The following is a 5,105-nucleotide window of genomic DNA, read 5'->3' on the forward strand; positions in this document are numbered from 1 at the left end:
ACGCACCAAAGTCACACCAGGGCTCCCCAAACACTCACAAATGTTCATAATTTACAAAACAGGTGCCAACTTGGTTGTAATGAGGCGACCTGGGCCCGCTGGTGGCAGGAGGAGCAGCCCGGGCCCCGCACTGCAGGCCAAGGGCTCCACGCAGCTCCAGGCGCCCAGCCTGGTCGCCGATGGGCAAACAGGAGGCCGGTCCATCCCTGCAGGCCCGCCCCACACGTGAGAGGGTGGCAGCTGAAGAAGCAGGGCTGGCCCGGCTTGTGTGGCCCTGAGGCTCGAGGAGGAAAGACTGGCGGGAACCTGGGAGAGCCAGCATGCGGCTGGGCACAGGCCAGCGAGGGGACGGCAGCTGGGGGCAGCCCAGCCACAACCATTGCTCTGCTGGTCACTTCACAGTGACTGGGTGGAGGGAGAGTCATGTGACCCAAGCCAGGCTGGTTGGGAACACAGAAGGGGCCAAGAAGCAGTAAATGCCCCAAGTCAGATGCTTCCCTGGAATTTTTCACACTGAAGCAGGAGGTAGAGCCCCTTTCTCCACCTGGTCTGGAGGTACAAGCCTGGCACTGCTGGGGCCACGGGTCCAGCTTGGGGACCCACCAGTCGGGAAGGTTGACCGTGGAGGGAAGTGGCAACAGGGGCTGGGGGACCTTTCGGGCACTCTGTGTCCTGAGGCCACCTGGAGCCCACATCATCCTGAAACACGTCCCTGGGCCTGGGGTGTTCATAGCAGAGCCTGGGCTCTTGGCCCACGAGAGTCAGCGCAGAGGTTCTGTTAACTCGGGGGCTGGGCTGCAGAGGTGCCGGGCCCAGGGACTCCGGCTCAATCCGGATGCTGTCTGTGATGTCATTCCAGAGTCTGCACAGTGGGAAGTCGCAAGAATTGCTTCATTACACATGCCTGATAATTGAAGAACCAGAGAGACAGGTGTGTGTTTGAAAACCGAGACTTGAGTCCTCGAAATTAAGAGCGGGACATCCGTCTGCCTCACCACCCGTGGCTGCAGGACCCAGAAAGCCCAGGTGCCGGGCAGCAAAAAGGCATGAAACAGAGAGGTGAAATAGGCCAGACACCAAAGGACCAATGCTGCGTGACTCCACACGTATGAGGTCCCTGGAGTCGTCACAGTCACAGAGACAGAAAGTAGGATGGAGGTTGCCAGGGCTGGGGGAGGGGAGGGGGACTGAGTGTTTAATGGGGGCAGGGTTTCAGTTTGGGAAGATGAAAAGTTCTGGATGTGACGAAGGTGATGGCTGCAGGACAGTGTGAATGTCAATGCTGCTGAGCTGTGCATGTGCACTTAAAAATGGTTAGAATGGTAAACTTTGTGTTATGTGTATTTTACCACATTAAAGAAAAAAGGAATGTCCTCCCTCCAAAAAACCCCCAACATTGTATGTATGTATTTTAAACATTAACTTGTTTAAAGTACGTAAAAATAGTTCTATGCTTCATTCGAGGTTGACTGCGCAGGATCGCCTGCAGAGAAAATGTCCTGGTTACGCAATCTTTCAGCACGTGGGTCATCTCAGTTGAAGGGGGAGAGCATGAAACGGGGCCCTCAGGACTGGAGACCGAAGCGGACCTGGCACCACAGTCCACGGTGGCTTCCTGGAAGGAGGACACCCTCGGAAGGGACAAGGCCTCGGAACGCCATCCCCACAGCCTGCGCCGCCGTGGGGAAGGGTCCCACGCGGTGGAGTCGGGGTTGGTGGGGGGACACGCGGGGCTTCATCCTGAGAGGCCTCTGCAGCCACACTTGTGCTGGGCTCCGGGACACAGCGGCTAATGGGGCAGACAAGACATTCTCAGGGGGACACAGATGGGGCCAAGAAGCAGGAATGCCCCACGTCAGAGAGTTGCCCTCCGAGGGGACGGCTCTTCCTTCTCATACTTTTTAAATATCCTCAAACAAAAGTTGTAATGAAAATCACAATAACCAGAAAGCACGTGAAGGTAGGTCAGCCGGCTGCCAGGAAGGACCAGGCCTGAAACAGGGGGCCAGTCCTCTTGAGGCTCTTCCCCACCTCCCAGACAGGTCGCTGGCCCTCAGGGATTCTAGCGGGTGACAGGCCCAGGTGGCTCAGTGGGGTAGGCAGCCAGGGTGGGCCCTGGGGTCCTGGCAGACAGGGGTCTGGGTGTCAGCAACTGCTGGTCACCCCCACTCCCTGCCCTTGGCTTTCCATGCCTTTTACTTTCTGTATTCTTTTTTTTTTTTTTAATATTTATTTATTTGGCTGTACCAGGCCTTAATTGTGGCATGCAGGATCTAGTTCCCTGACCAGGGATCGAACCCGGGGCCCCTGCATTTGGAGCGCAGAGTCTTAGCCACTGGACCACCAGGGAAGTCCTTATTTTCTGTATTCTGATGCTTTGTCATCCTGGTCCTTGCTGACCCTGGAGGGACTGCCCCTGCCCCGGGCTAGCCAGCTCCCAGCCCTGGGAGAGAGCAAACATGCCCCGGTCTGCACATTTCATACACAAACCAGCCAATCCAGAGCCCGCCCCCAGCCCTCCCCCGCGTCAGGGCTCCCACACTCCAGGCCACTTCCCACCTACCCTAGTCACCCAGGGCCGGTGCCCCAGAGCTGACCCTGAGCCTGCTCACCTGCTTCACAGTTCCTTCACTCAGAAGTGGCAAGACAGGGTCCTGCCCACAGCTCCCCCGTCCCTCTGCCTCACCGACCCTGCAGCTTCCCCATGTGGCCCCCGGAGCTGGTGTGCCCCCTCCTCTTGGTATCTGTAACAACTCTCTTCTCAGTGACGGCCGTCTCCTGATCTGTTGGCTTTGCCATACCTGAATAATATGAATAAAAAGACCTACATTTAAAACAGGCAGCCCACGACGACTCTTGGGTCAGCCAAGTGCAGAGGTGGGCAGGGGCATGGGGGGCCCCATCCCTCTGGGGCAGCTCCTCCCTCAGGTGGGGCCTCCCAGGGACCACCAGCTCCCCAGAGTGGCACAGATACCAGCGGGCATGGGACTGCTGGAGGCACCCAGACTTCTGCCAGGGAGGGTGTCTGTATGTGGGAGGGGGTGGAGGCCGTGACGTGCCCTGGGCGCCCCACCCTCCAGGGACAGATGCCAATCAGCTGCCCTGTTGGTCTGGTCCTCCCATGTCTGCCAGGCACAGGCGGCATCTCTGAGGCCAAGGACGTGGTGGGCTGAGTAGAGTGATTACCAGTGGGGCTATATAGCCTCGATTTCCCTGGGGGCTTCCCCATCCTGGGCTTGACAGGCGGGAGAGTCTGTCTCCACCACAGTGTCAGGCGGGTGGAGCAGCCGAGGCAGAGCCAACAGGAATCGATGGGAAAGTCAGTCATCAGAGAAGCCGGGGCCAATGGAGGCTCGGAGGCAGAGCCCTGGGCACTTGGGGGGCACGGGTCCTGAGGGGCCGAGGGCTGGGGAGGGAGGTGGGCAGGAGCAAGTGTGGATGTGCTCCCCCCTCACCTCAGGCTGCTGGGTGGGAGCATGTTTGACAGCAAGGGACTCTGCCCGAAGCCCCAGTGGGCTGAGACGAGGAGGTGGGGGACGCCCAGGGCCCGGGGTCAAGGAGAGCGTGGGGCTGGGCCAGAGCTGGGACAGAAAGGAGGCCGGGCAGTGAGTGGGCAGGAGAGGTCAGGGGACAAGCTGCTCTCGCAGATGCACCTTACCTGGCCCCTGGCAGCCTCTCAGAGCCATGGTCTTGGTGGTCAGTCCCCATGAGGGGTCTTGGGCAGGGGAAGGGGCGCCTGCAGCACAGCCGGCACAGTGCAGGGAGGCTAGCCAGGAGGGCAGGCTGTTGGGTGGACCTCCAGGAGCTGGGCATGTCCTTGGGCCTGGTGGGCACAAGTGAGGCCCCACTGACTGGCCTCGTTACATACAGGGTGGCTGGGTGGACAAGCAGTGGGGCCCGACTCCTGGGGTGGACCTTGAGTCTGTGGCCCAGGGCTCTCTGTGTTCAGCAGCACTCAGGCCTCAGAGCCCTGGCTTCGCTGGGCACAGGCCAGGTCCATCCCCAGACACTGCCCCTCCTGAGCTCGGGGATCCGCCACCAGGCCTGAGGCACCTCCTCTGTGCCTTCTGCACCTGGGAGGTGGGTACCTGGCTAGGCAGGCAGAAGGACCCCTGACATCCCCAGGCCAAAGATGGGATTCGAATCCCTGATTTGGACTCCAAATCCTGGCCTCATGGGCTCCCTGCCCCCGTGGAGACAGCCTCAGGCAGAGGGAGGGCCGGACCCAGACCAGCCCAGCCCAGCCCAGCCCAGCCCCAGCCCGCCACCAGGCCTGACTTCCCTGGGCACCGCTGGCCAGTGTTCCCATCTGACCTTCCTGCCACCAGCCCCTCGTGTGTGTGAGTGTGTGTGCCTCTGTGTGCGTGTACATGCAAGTGTGTGCACATGTGTGTGAACAGGCATGTGAACATGTGTGGGTGTGCAGACGTTTGAACCATGGTGGCTGCCCTGAGGACCAGCCCCAGGAGAGGCTCTGTCCCCAGGTCCTGGCATCATCATATACTTGGAGCATCGTGGGAACAGATTCCTAAGTGGGCAGAGGCCAAGGCAGCCCCACACTGGCAATGCGCCCTGCCTAGCCCTGGTGCAGGAGGACAGAGGCCAGGCAGGGCCCCCTCATCCAACACCCCAAGTCCAAGCTTGAGGCCACAGTACAGGCAGAGGTAGCCAGGCCCTGGGAAGCACTCGAGCTACGGATTCAGTCAGTTGGGGAAGGACAGATACCTCCTATGTCTGAGGGAGGACCCCACCTCAGAAGACAGCAGCCCTGCCCACTAGTGAAGCAGGTCCTGGACCCTCAGATGGGTGCCTTGCCTGCTGGGGGTGACAACACAGGACAGGCAGAGGCTAGAAGCCTGGAGAGGGTGGAGGGCACACAGAGATGATGCCCTGTTTAATGAGGGGAAACTGAGGCTCGATGGATGTGGGTCATGACCGAGGAGCCAGGAGCTGCTGTGAAACCTCAAATGGGACCCCCGCTCTCAGAGCCCCCAGGGAGGGCTGGGAAGGTTCACGACCCATGGCAGGCTCCCTTCCCTGTGAAGACAAGGGTGGCTGTAGGGAGGCCTCAGAAAATCCAGAAACTGCACACACGTCACCCTGGC

At 60.1% G+C, this 5,105-nt stretch overlaps 1 non-coding gene across 1 annotated transcript; it reads right to left on the reverse strand.

Moving 5' to 3' along the window:
* Nucleotides 1-2,277: 2,277 nt before the first annotated feature.
* On the reverse strand, nt 2,278-2,350 carry TRNAW-CCA (transfer RNA tryptophan (anticodon CCA)). Its single transcript has one exon. It is a non-coding gene; the product is annotated as a tRNA-Trp (tRNA).
* Between the last annotated feature and the right edge of the window lie 2,755 nt (nt 2,351-5,105).

This window comes from Eubalaena glacialis, chromosome 15, assembly GCF_028564815.1.
Source record: "Eubalaena glacialis isolate mEubGla1 chromosome 15, mEubGla1.1.hap2.+ XY, whole genome shotgun sequence".
Lineage (NCBI taxonomy): Eukaryota > Metazoa > Chordata > Mammalia > Artiodactyla > Balaenidae > Eubalaena > Eubalaena glacialis.